Below are 14,418 nucleotides of genomic sequence, written 5' to 3' on the forward strand. Positions count from 1 at the left end.
AACAGTGGATTGGATGAAGAAAATGTGGTACATATGCACTATGAAAACTATGCAGCCATAAAAAAGAATAAAATCATGTCATTTTTAGTGACATGGATGCAGCTGGAGGCTATTATCCTAAGCAGATTAACAAAGAAACAGGAAACCAACTACAGTGGGAAAAAAGCCTCAAAGGCATTTCAGAGACCTTTGCAGCAACCCCTCCCATCACAGACCCAGAGGCTTAGGAGAACAGAATGGTTTTGAGGGCTAGGATCAGAGCACCACTGCCCTTCACAGCCTCACCTCAGGACACTGCTCCATACATCCCAGTTGCTCCAGCTCCAGCCATGACTCTAAGTGGCCCAGGTGCAGCTCAGTTTGCTATATCAGAAGGTACAAGCCATAAGCCTTGGTGGCTTCCATGTGATGTTAAGCCTTCGGTGTATGGAGTATAAGAGTTGAAGCTTGGGAGCCTCCACCTAGATTTCAGAGGATGTATGGAAAAACCTGGATGTCCAGGCAGAAACCTGCTGCAGGGGCAGAGCCCTCACAGAGAACTTTTACTAGAGCAATGTGGAGGGGAAATATGGGGTCGGATCCCATATGAAATCCCCACTGGGGCACTGCCTAGTGGAGCTGTGAGAAGAGGGCCACTGTCCTCTGGACCCCACAATGGCAGATCCACTGACAGGTTGCACCTTGCACCTGGAAAAGGCATAGACACTCAATGTCAGTCCTTGAGACCAGTCATGGGGCCTGAAGCCTAAAAAGCCACATGGGTGTAGCTGCCTAAGGCCTTGGGAGCCCACTCCTCACATCAGTCTGCCTTGGATATGAGATATGGAGTCAAAGAAGATTATTTTGGAGCTTTAAGATTTAATGACTGCCCTGCTATGTTTCAGACTTGTGAGGGCCCTGTAACCCATTTCTTTTGGCTGATTTCTCCCTTTTGGAATGGCAATGTTTACCCAATGCCTGTATCCCCATTGTATCTTGGAAGTAACTAAATTGTTTTTTATTTTACACGCTCATAGATAGAAGGGACTTGCCTTGTCTCAGATGAGACTTGAGATTTTGGACATTTGAGTTAATGCTGGAATGAATTAAGACACTGGGGAACTGTTGGGAAGGCATGGTTGTGTTTTGAAATATGTGAAGGACATGAGATTTGGGAGGGGCCATGGGCAAAATTACATGGTTTGGATCTGTGTCCTCACCAAATCTCATGTTGAATTGCAAATTCTCAGTGTTGGAGGTGGGGCCTGATGGGAGGTGACTGGATCATGGGGACAGAGTTCTCATGAATGGTTTAATGCCATCCTCTTTGGTACTGTATAGTGAGTGAGTTTTCACAAGATCTGACTGTTTTACCATTGTGGAAGACAGTGTGGCAGTTCCTCAAGGATCTAGAACCAGAAATACCATTTGACCCAGCAATCCCATTACTGGGTATATATCCAAAGGATTATAAAACATTATACTATAAAGACACATGCACATGTATGTTTATTGCTGCACTATTCACAATAGCAAAGACTTGGAACCAACCCAAATGCCTATCAATGATAGGCCAGATAAAGAAAATGTGGCACATATATACCATGGAGTACTATGCAGCCATAAAAAGAATGAGTTCATGTCCTTAGTAGGGACATGGATGAAGCTGGAAGCCATCATTCTCAGCAAACTAACACAGAAACAGAAAACCAAACACCATATGTTCCAACTTATAAGTGGAAGTTGAAAAATGAGAACACATGGACACAAGGCAGGAACCATCACACACTGGGGCCTGTCGGGGAGTAGGGGGGCAAGGGAAGGGAGAGCATTAGGACAAATACCTAATTTATGCTGGGCTTAAAACCTAGATGATGGGTTGACAGGTGCAACAAACCACCATGGCACATGTATACCTATGTAACAAACCTGCACGTTCTGCACATGTATCCCAGAACTTAAAGTAAAATAAATAATAATAATAATATACTAGAATAAAAGAGCTAATTGTTTTAAAAGTGCATAGCATGTCCCCACCCTGCACTTGCTCCTGCTCCCACCATCACCATGTGAGATACTTAGCTCAGCTTTGCCTTCTGCCATGATTGTAAGTTTCCTGAGGCCTCCGTAGAAACCAAGCAGATGCCAGAATCATGCTTCCTGTACAGCCTGTGGAACTGTGAGCCAATTAAATATCTTTTCTTTATAAATTACTCAGTCTCAGATATTTCTTTATAGCAGCATGAGAACAGACTGATAAACTGTGAATTATTATAGATCATACAAACAGTGGAGGATTGGTATATAATGACTCCTTTTAATTTTTATTTTGTTTGAAATACTATATTTTTCCCTTTTCAACCTTAGTATTAGAGAAATATAAATAATTCAGAGCATGTGACTAAATTGGACGCAATGATTACTAGAAGATCAGTATTTTCTTATGCTTTTTGCCATGGTTTGAATGTGTCCCCCAACATTTATATGTTAGAAATTTAATCTCCAGTGGAACAGTGTTGAGAGGTGGGACCTCTAAGAGGTAGTTAGGCAGAGGCCTCATGAATGGCTTAATGCTGTTATCTTAGGAGTAGATTTCTGATAAAAGGATGAGTTTGGTTTTCCTTCTCACTCTCTCTCATCCTCTCTTGCCCTTCCACCATGGGATGATTCAGCATGAAGACCCTCACCAGATGCTGGCACCATGCTCTTGGACTTTCTATCCTCCAGAACTGTGAGCCAAATATATTTCTGTTCATTATGAATTACTAGTCTGTGATATTCTGTTATTGCATCATAAAACAGACTAAGACACTTTTATTATAAATTTCTTGTCACTTATTCTTTAAATCATCTTTAGAAACATTGAGAAGATGCAGGAAACTGGAAGTTATGAAGTCATTAAAAATGGAAGAAGAAAAGTAGGTACAGTCATATACTGCATAACATCTCAGTCAACAATGGACTGCAGATGAGATAGTGTTCCCATAAGATTATAATGGAACTGAAAAATTCTTATTGCCTGGTGATGTCATAGCCATCAAAACTTCCTAGTGCAACACATTAATCACGTGTTTGTGGTGATCCTCATGTAAACAAACCAGCTGTGCTGTGCTGCCAGTTGTACAGAAGTATGTACACATGTGATTATGTACAGTACATAATACTTGATAATGATAATAAATGACTGCATTATTGGTTGATGTACTTACTATACTATACTTTTTATCATTATTTTACAGTGTTGAACTTTTACTTACAAAAATAGTTAACATGTGAAACAGCCTCCAGCAGGTTCATCAGGAGGTATTGCAGAAGAAGGCATTGATATAAAGGATAACAGCTCCATGTGGGGTATTGCCCCTGAAAGTCTTCCAGTGGGACAAGATGAGGTGAAAGACAGTGATATTGACGATTCTGATCCTGTGTTGGCCTAGGGCAATGTGTTTGCAGCTTAGTTTTTAACAAAAAGTTTGTTGGTGGGATTGTAAACTAGTTCAACTGTTATGGAAAACAGTATGGCGATTCCTCAAGGATCTAGAACTGGAAGTACCATATGACCCAGCCATCCCATTACTGGGTATATACCCAAAGGATTATAAATCATGCTGCTATAAAGACATAGGCACACGTATGTTCATTGCGGCACTATTCACAATAGCAAAGACTCGGAATTAACCCCAATGTCCATCAGTGACAGACTGGATTAAGAAAATGTGGCACATATACACCATGGAATACTACGCAGCCATAAAAAAGGATGAGTTTGTGTCCTTTGTAGGGACATGGATGCAGCTGGAAACCATCATTCTTAGCAAACTATCGAAAGAACAGAAAACCAAACACCGCATTGTTCAGTTCCACTCATAGGTGGGAACTGAACAATGAGATCACTTGGACTCGGGAAGGGGAACATCACACATCAGGGCCTATTATGGGGAGGGGGGAGGAGGGAGGGATTGCATTGGGAATTATACCTGATGTAAATGACGAATTGATGGGTGCTGACGAGTTGATGGGTGCGGCACACCAACATGGCACAAGTATACAGATGTAACCAACCTGCACGTTGTGCACATGTACCCTAGAACTTAAAGTATAATAATAAAATATATATATATATAAAGATAAAAGCTTATAGAATAAGGATATAAACATTGAAATATTTTTGTACAGCTGTACAATGTTTTGTGTTTTAAGCTAACTAATTACAAAAGAGTGAAACAATTTAAACACAATTAAAAGTTTATAAAATAAAAAGGTTATAGTGACATAAGGTCAATTTATCACTAAAGAAAGTTTTAAAATTAAATTTAGTGTAGCGTAAGTGTGCTTTGTTCATAGTCTACGGTGGTGTACAGTAATGTCCTGGACCTTCACTCAACACTCACTCATGGACTCACTCAGATCAACTTCCAATTCTGCAAGCTCCATTCTTGGCAAGTGCCCTATACAGCTGTGCTGTTTGTTTTTATTTTTAATCTTTCATACCATATATTTGTTGTTTCTTTTCTATGTTTAAATACCAAATACTTACCAGTGTGTCACAATTGCTTACAGTGTTCAGTACAGTAATTATGTGTATAGGTTTGTTGCCTAGGAGCAACAGGCTATACCATAGAGCCTAGGTGTATGGTAGGCTACACCATCTAGGTTTGTGTAAGTACACTTTATGATGCTCACACAATGATGACATCATCTAACGATGCATTTCTCCAATTGTATCCCATTGTTAAGGGATGCATGACTCTATTTTAGTGACAGCTGTACAAACCGCAAAGACAATTGGGGAAGACTAGGACCAAATGCAGGGACTAATAAGTCACAATTTGAGGATGCTTACACTCATGCATTCATTTAGTCAGTACTTTTTTATTCAGCATCTACTGTGTCTAGTAATGCAGGCACTGTGGCTCAGTGATGGCAAAACAGGCAGGGTCTTGCTGTTAAGTGCCTTGAGCACTGCAGGGGCATCATGATCCACTCATTCACCACTTCCTGCCATCCACCTTCCTGCTTCACAAGGTCCCTGCTCCTGTGAAGCGAGTGAGAATATAGTCACAATACAGTTGATGAGAAAATAACTATATGGTATTTTAGGTAGTGGTCAGAATTGTAAAGAAAATAAAGCAGAGGCAATGATGGGAGTGATTGAGATGAGTTGGGTTTATGTGGGTACTTTAGACAGAGGGTTCAGGGAAGGACTTTCTGGGAAGGGACGTTTGCACTGAGATCCGAGTGTTGGAAAGATGATAGCCCTGAGATTGGAGAAAATATTCTATGCAGAAGGAAAAATGTAAGAGTCCTGAAATAATTGTGGTCAGGTGCTGTGGACTGAATTGTGTCCTTGCCCAGAATTCACATGGTGAGGCATTAGAGGCCAATGTGACTGTACTTTGGCAACAGGGTCTACAAAGGTATAACTAAAGTTAAGTGAGGTTGTAAGGCTGAGGCCCTCATACAATAGGGTTAGTGTCCTTATAAGAAGTGACACCAGGGCGCTCTTTCTCTCTCTCTGCCATGTGAGGATGCAGCAATTAAGCAGCCATCTGCAAACCAGGAAGAGAGGCCTCGCTGAGAATGGAACCAGTTGGCATTTTAATTTTGGAGGAAGCCTCTAGAACCATGAGTAAATAAATTTCTGTTGTAAACAGAAAGCCACCCAGCCTGTGGTATTTTGTTATGGTAGTCTGACTGGACTAAAACATCAGTTTTAGAATATATTTAACTCAGAGCTTACAGGACTTCCTCACAAATTAAATGTGCAGAGTATGGAAAAAAGGGTCAAAGATAACTTGGAGTTTTTTTTTTTTTTTTTTTCCGCCTGAGTTACTGGGAAGATGTTGACATGTTATTAAGATAGGGGATACCAGGGTGGGGAGAGAGCATATGTGAAGGGAGAGGAAGCAGGATCAGGAGTCTCACTGCTCATTCATTAATGTTAACATTTCTGCCTGCTACTCATTGCTGTGCCATTGGACATACGAGTTACGGCTCAGGGATGAGAATGGAAAGTTGGGAACCACCAACATTCCCGCCGGGTTTAAGGCTGTGGAACTGGGAGAGATTACGTAGTGACATGTGTCAATAGGGAGTCAGTGGCGTTCTAGCATTCTGAGAGAAACCAAAGGAGTAGCCAGTGAAATTAGAAGCTTGTGAGGCAGGGACAGCACAAAAACCAAGAATGGTCCCATTGATGTTAATATTTCTAAGAGGCTGAGTGAGATGAGGAAAGAGATTGACAGCTGGATTTGGCCTATAGAGGTCACAGGGCAACTGGATAACAAAAGTTTCACTGAAATAAGGGGAAGCAAAAAGTCTGTTTGGAAAGAGTGAAAATGGAAGGTGAAAAAGTGGAGACAGGTTTTATGCAGAATTTTGTTCCAATATGGAGCATAAACATGAAGCTGTAGACAAAAAGAGTACAGGATCAAGAGACAAATTTTAAAACTATTTTATGATGGAGAATTTAAAACACATACAAAAATAGACCTACTAGAGACCACCAAGAGTTTTGTTTTTGTTTTTGTTTTGAGACGGAGTTTCTGTCACTCCGGCTGGAGTGCAATTGTGCGGTCACTGCTCACTGTAACCTCCGCCTCCCAAGTTCAAATGATTCTTCTGCCTCAGCCTCCTGAGCAGCTGGGATTACAGGCATGTGTCACCATGCCCTGCTAATTTTTGTATTTTTAGTAGAGATGAGTTTCACCATGTTGGCCAGGGTGGTCTCCAACTTCTGACCTCAGGTAATCTGCCCGCCTTGGCCTCCCAAAGTGCTGGAATTACAGGTGTGGGCCACCGTGCCCGGCCCACCAATAGTTTTAAGAGTTAACTATCTTGTTAATCCATATTGGTATGCACTTAGCTACTTCCACATTTTTGGGGGGTAGGGAGGTATATGATGTCTCACTATGTTGCCAAGGCTAGACTCACACTCCTGGGCTCAAGCAATTCTCCCACCTCAGCCTCCTGAGTAGCTAGAATCAAAGACATACACCACTGCACCTGGCTGTATTCCTATATTATTTTGAAGCAAATCGTAAATATCACTAATTTTTCTAGAAATATTTGAAAACTGTATCTCTAAAAGATGAGGACTTTTTGCAATAAATATAATCATAATACCCTTATGACACCTAAAACAACTAATAATTCCTTAATATCAAATGTCCAAGAAAAGGTTCAAAGTTCTATTTGGCTCATAAATTTTATAATTCTGTATGATTTGTTTGAATTTTCAAACAAGATTCCACCACTGAAATCCCTTTTGGCTTTCATTGCTGTGTCTTCTATAACTTTGTTAGTCTATAAATTCTCTCCATCTTTTTTCCTCCTTGCAATTTATTTTTGAAAAGACTAGGTTGTTTATTGGTAGTTTTCTATAGTCTAGGTATTTGTCTTAGCCTGTTTTTGCTGCTATAACAGAATATCTGAGACTGGGTAACTTACTAAAAACAGAAATTTATTTCTCACAATTCTGGAGACTGAGAAGTCCAAGATCAAGGCAGTCGTAGGTTAGATGTCTTGTTCCATCATGGTGCCTTCTGTATCTTCTGGAGAGGAGGAATGCTGTGTCCTCACGTGGCAGAAAAGCAGCAAGAAAGAACCTGTATCCCCCAAAATTCATGTTTCAAAAATTTAATACCCAATGCAGCATTAATTCACTTCCCAACACTTGTGCATTAGGTATTAAGTTTTTAAAACATAAATTCTGGGGGACACAGTCAGACTATAGCAGAATTTCTTATTAAACTTCTGTGGTCTTGTTTAATATGTTCCTCTTCTTTTGTATGTCCCCAGCATAAACAGTTGGATGAAAAAATTGGATCAGATTCAGGTTTAATTTTTTGGGGGGGGGCGAGATTGTTTCATGGGTGGTGATATGTTTATCCATCAAGAAGAACATAATGTCTGGTTGCAGCTCTTTCTGTGATGTTAGCAGCCACTCATGCTCAATGCTCCAATATATTCATTAACTAAATATTTCAAAATGGTTACATTCTAATTCTATCCTTCCTTCATCATTTATTAATTTGAATACTTCCTTCATCATTTATTTGCTTAGAGTTTGTTTAAGAAAGGCAGAATAAACATTGAATTCTTTCTCTTTAACAGTTTTATGGTAATAAGTTATGTAGTATCCTCTAACAATTAACAATTTTTAAAATATTGAACTCATGAATTTAAATATATTTAATGTGTTTCAATGTGTTGAAGTTATTATCCTTATTGACAATGAAATCATTCCTGTTTGTGTGCAGGAAAGCTTCTTCAATTTACCATCCTTTGACATGCCCTCATAGTTTATTACAGCTTTCTTGCTATCTGGTATAACAAGCTGTTCTTGGCTCACCTTGTAGAATTATTATCTTACATCTGAAATCATCTATTTCTCCAAGGAGAAGAATCTTTATTTTAAATGAGAGAGGTGGAAGCATATTTGTATATTGATGGAAATAATTCAATTGAGAGGAGATAATTGCAGGAGCAAATTCCTTGAGCAAGGGAGAGAGAATAGGATAAATGGAAGTCGTGGCCTTAGGTTGGAACAGAGACAGCTCATTATTGTAATAGTGCATTGGGCAGAGCAAAATGCTATAGAAATATAAGAGCCATATGGATGATTAGGCAATAAAACTTTGCCTATAATTCTGTGTTAAATCATCACATTTTCCACTTACAAATTTTCTTTTGTTTATCTATAAATAAACTCCACAATCCAGAAATCACAAAATGTATGAATATCAATGCACTGAATTTTCTAGTTTGTCCATAGATTGTCAAGAATTATTTAAAACTCAAAAGAAAATACTTAAACATTAAGACTAAAATTGTTTATTTCTAATTATTTTCTTTTAATGTGCAAACTGGGTATTTATTCTTGATATATTTGAAAACTGAAAATACTGATGTCATGATTTATATGCTTTTGCTAGTTTGAATCATGATCACAGAAGGATCTTGCTTTAAGCCACAAATTTCCCAACTAATGAATATCCTCAACATACAAATGGCAATCCCACCTTGTCAGACTTGACTAAAGAGTTCTCCCCTCTTCTTTTTCTTTATAATCATCCCTCTCTTTGCAGAGCCTATAGCATTGCCCCTTTTCCTCGTTTCCTTCTCTCATCCATAATGTCCATTCCACTACATTATTAACGCTGTTGAAGATTGCCCAGATATAAAAAGTGTGAACTCTCTTCTCTCATCCTTAGGCCTGTTATAGATGTACTAAATGAGATTGTTACTCTCTCTCTCTTCCCCCCACCAGAGTCCTTGTTCCCTACATTTTTGTCCAGCTGGATGGGAAGGCAATTTTGAAGAGACAGAACGGCTTTAAGTAATATCAAAGCCTGAAATACATTCTTTAGTGCATTTCAAGCAGGAGACTAAAAAAGAAGCTTTTAGGGCAAGACCCTGATTATGGAACTGGATAGGAAAGAAAGAGAAATAGAGGGAGTAGAAGAGTGCGGCTGGCAAAATTTGCAGTATTGAAATATTGCTTATTACCAACCAGTGAAGATTGCAAGAGGAAACTGTTCTCCATTCTCTTCTTTCTTCCTTTAACATCCAAGGCACTCCGGTCCCAGGATCCTGAAATTGATCTACTTATTAATGGTACTAATATATTGCAGGTCACCAGCACTAGAGTTTAAAAGAATCAGTTTGGAAAACTTGACTAAAACGATTTTGATGGAAACATTTCATTCCAATTTTTCAGTAATCAGTTTTCGACTCGTCTTTGGAACCCAGCATAATCATAAATTGTAAATATATTTCAAACTACAAATTAGTATCTAATCACTCAGTTTGTAGAAGTATTGACCCTAATATTCCTTTAAAACAGGAACTTCGGTATGTGTTTCCAGACCATTAACTACTTGATAGAGGATCTAGGCGTGGGTTAAGCAGTCTAATGCACAAAAGTTGAAAATTGTTAGACAAAGATGAGTGAAAAATAAATGTTAAATAAATTATAAGGAGATATGAAAATAGAATTGATTTATTGATCTATATATCTTAGAAACAAATCTATTTGTGAAAGTGAGGTAGAGCATTAATTGCTCACCAGGCACATAGTATAATGTTGTTGTTTTTGTTGCAGAGACTAACCAAGTATTTTCCTCTTACAAAGTGAAATACTCACCAATATTTTCTTATCCCACTGTACAGATTTGCATATTATTTCATACGCTTAATTGAAATGTTATATATATAGACGCATGCTAGTTATGAGAGAAGTTTAGTGTCACTCTATCACATATATCTCAGAGAGTTATTAAAATTTAATGAGCATTGGTTGGTGATAAATCCTAGAGTGATAATTTAAAACAAGATGGCAAAGTAAGGCACTTAATCAGGTACTTCGGGAAAATGCAGAGTTGTTTCGCTTGATGCGTCTACATATTTTTTTACATTTCCTCTCAGATTTAATCTAATATTTATACCACTGAGTGATTTGAGTGAGACAGAATGATTGACATGCTGGGAAAAGTCATGGGGAAAAGTTTTTGCGCATAGACCACTCTGTTTAGTGAAGATAACTCCTATACAGGTTTGTAGGATTGAAAGAGGAAGAAACTGGAGTGTTGGAGATGAAATAGAGGACTCTTGCATTTGCCTAATGAGGAGGAGATGAGGCTCTGAATTAGTGTAGGAGCAATGGAAATGGAAAGAGGGGGTGGTTTCTAGATTTTACGGGGTAGGATTGTGATAGCCTAGTGACAGACTGAGGAACACAGGATGGGGGGTGATGCAGAAGCCTCCCACATTTATGCAGAGAAAGAGAAAGGAGAGTTAGAGAAAGGTATTGAGAAGGAGAAAGTTAGAAAGCCACCCAATGTCTCAGAAGTCAAAGGAGGAGAGGGCTTCAACAAGAGGTCAACAGAAACAATGATTTAGAGAAATACTTTTAGAGGAGGATGAAGAAGACACATAGATTTAACAAGTAGAAAGTTGATGTTTTTAATAACGTGATGAGACTGGAAGCCAGCTTGGAGCAGGCTGAGGAGTAAAAGAAGTGTTAGCTTGGAGGAAACAAGAGTAAAGAATGATTTTTGAGAAGCGGTAATGAAGTATAAATGAGAGCAGGTTATAACTCTTCAGGAAAAGTAAGGTTGGGAAGACAGTTTTATTAGGATAATGGAAGTGGATTCTAAAAATACAATGAAGAGGTGGGGTGGTAGTCTCTTACATTGGTGACCACCAGTGAACTATATCTCCTGGGATTCATTCCCTGTGTACTTCCCTCCCCTTGAATTTGGGATGGCCCTGTGATCAACAGAATGTGATGCTCTTAGACAGGCTTCCAAGCCAAGGTATTAAGAAGACCTGGCAGCTTCTGCTTCTTCTGCTCTTGTATTCTGGAAGAAGGCAGCTGCCACAGAAGTCTGACTACCTGACACCACCCTGCTGTGGGGAAAACCTATGCTATCCATGTGAAAACACCACATGGAGAGACAGAAAGATGTCCAGCCACCCCCCAGTTGTCCAAGGCATCCCAACTTGGGCACCAGACACAAGTGAAGAAGCCATTTTGGATTTTCCAGCTACAGAAGATGCCACTTAATCACAGAGGAGCCCCTACCCTGCCTAAATTGCAGACTTATGAGCAAATAAACGTTGTTTTAAGTACTGATAGTTTTAGGTGATTGATATGCAGCAATATGTGACTGTAACAGGTGATTTTTAAAAATATGGATGGAGAGATGTGAGGAATGGAATAAAGCACCAAAGAAGGTGAGTGGGGCATAGGGTCTGGTGGAAGAACTGGTCATCTTGGAAGCGAGTAAGGACACTGCTTTTTCTGAAGCAGAAATAATTGAGGATAGGGAAGGTACAATGAAATTAAAATGAGATATTGATGGGAGGAAATTGGACCCATCCAAGTTAGACAGTGAGATATTATGTTGAGAATGAAGGCTGCACAAAGAAGCTGAGAGCTGCAGAGGAGAAAAAAGATTGTGAGTGGAATAGAGATTCATTCTGAGATGAGTAAATGGATGGATGGCAGAGACTGTTAGAGCCCCAGTGAGTGTGGTAGTCATGAATTTGTGATAAGGCCAATCAACAAAGCTTGATGATTAGTTGTACTCACCCTTACTGGGATTGGCTTCCTTCAGTGATTAAAACTAGGTAGGTTATAAGCCATTCCACTTGGTTTAGGGGATTTGGATGCCAGTTATATTAACAAATAGGAAAAATATATAGCCCAACAGAAACTTTTGTGTATTTCAGGTTTTCAGAGACTCTTCCCAGTTTTGTATTTTAAAAGCATGGCCCTGTTTCTTGTCCATTTGCAATACTAAAATGATTTTCATTAGCAATTGCTGAATCATATACCTGAGATTACAGACAATGCTATTTATACTAAAGAAATTGAGTGCACATCTATTTTAGCTTCCTGCCCTATTTTCATACTTTTATCCATTTGGATTTTTGTCCCATATGTTGTCCTTAGCACCATCTTAAGCTGCTGTCTAGTTATAGCTCAAAAAAACTTCCGTTCCAAATGGGGCTTTATTTCAGTGGGATGGTGGGGGGAGCCGTACTTTCTTTCAATCTATTACTTAACTGACAGATATTGTGAAGATTAATTAGTCAATTATTAAAACTTCTCTGTGGCAGCAAAACAAGAGTTAGTTTTTATACCTGAGAATTGTAGAGAAACTAGTTTTTTAGCTGCTTATATGAAAAATAAACTCCCAGAGGGCTTTGGAATGTGGAAATCCAAGGCTGAAGTGATCCAATGACTTTGAGACACTAATTGGAGTTCATGACATCCCCGTATCACTACTGAATAAAATCCAGTAGCTTCTACCTGATCCATTGCCTCATCTTGACCTCCGGAGGCTCCCTGCTCCCTGACCTCTTACTTTTCTGAGCCTCAAATTCATGATTAGCTTGATGGCTCTCTTTGAATACTGGGTCCTACTAATTTTTGTGCCAGGACCTAGCTGTGTTGGTTCTCTCAGTTCTGGCTGCTCAGTCTGACTCTATGATAGACTGGAATCAATGAATCTGAGGTTTCACCCTTTGATACATCTCTCACCAACTAGGATGTTGCCCCACAATAAGGAAAGAACTTGCTAAGATGCAATATCCATTGATCTGTGCAATGCAATGCCTAGTTCTGTGGCTAAACATAGGGAGTACTCAGTGACATTCAGGTAAGTTTAGCAGCTACTAATTAGGTTTGTTCACCAGAAAATCCCAACAGGCCATTTAAATGTGACAAGACAACACAGGTTGTCATGTTAGGGTTGATGAGTAATGTTCCAATTGCATTCAGTGAGGAAATCTAGGTTAGAATTCATTATTGGGGAGGTTCTTTCATTCATTAGCTAGTAACTGATTTAGGACTTCTTTAGGTTCATACCTATTTGCTGGAAGTTAATACACATTAAGACAAGCATAGAGTAACTATCAAGTTAAAGAAATGACAGCCTAAAGGAAATTGAAGTTATACATCATGTTATTTGCTGCAGATAAATAAGCTAAGCATTTCAATGGAAACAAAAGCACATTTCTTGCAATTCCAGTCAAACTACACGTTAAATACATTGGGAAGGAGAAAATAGAATCCAACAGATCTATGGCTTGGAAACTGGATTGGCATCAACATAGCTGGAAAATTCAGGCCAAGTTTGAGATGTGCTAAAAACCAAATTTCCTAAAGGGTTGGGAGACTTTGGCATGCAGTATTAAGCAGTTAAATTCTAGAGCTGTTTCATTTGTGCCAGGTACTTACCATCAGCGACATCAAACTTGTATAACTACACTGCAGTTTTACTACTGAAAATAAACTTTTCTTGGCCTGAAAATGTGCAGAAGGTAAATAGCAAGAAGATGTCAAAGCTGCTGTGCAAAAAGCTTAAGGGAAACATTTATAGGACAAAGCTTGAGCATAAAGAACTCCTCAAAGACATCTGGCAAAACAATTTGCCTGTAAGAGGTAGCCATTACCTGGTTTGAAACAACAAACCAAGCAAACTTACTTCATGTGAGGCCTTCCAAAATGATAACTAGCAACAAGGATGCCCCAGAGATCATAAAGTGAAAAATGATGGTCATCAGTAGCAGCATGGGAGCATTTAATTCCTATTATCTGGTATGAAAAGACAACTTTTAATACAATGCTTGGAGTGGATGCTTTTATGCTCCATGTATACACCCCGTTCTGGGCAAAGGTGCTCTTTCTCTCAGCTACCTAGGACATGGGCTGCTGGCGACTCAGAGCTGATTCCCTCACTCTCTGTTGAAAACGAGCTGCTTTGCCCAAGGTTATGCCCCCTCCACAGCCCATATCCAGTGACTGGTACAAAGGCCTGCCCTCCTTTTCTTGATTCAGGACAACTCTGAAGGGCCATCCCAGCTTCACATTTTCCCTCCAATACTGTGGAGGCCTCTGTTGCAACTGCCTGGAACTTCTCACTCTGTCCT

This window comes from Rhinopithecus bieti, unplaced genomic scaffold (genome assembly GCF_001698545.2).
Source record: "Rhinopithecus bieti isolate Rb0 unplaced genomic scaffold, ASM169854v2 scaffold_3062, whole genome shotgun sequence".
In the NCBI taxonomy this organism is placed as follows: Eukaryota; Metazoa; Chordata; class Mammalia; order Primates; family Cercopithecidae; genus Rhinopithecus; species Rhinopithecus bieti.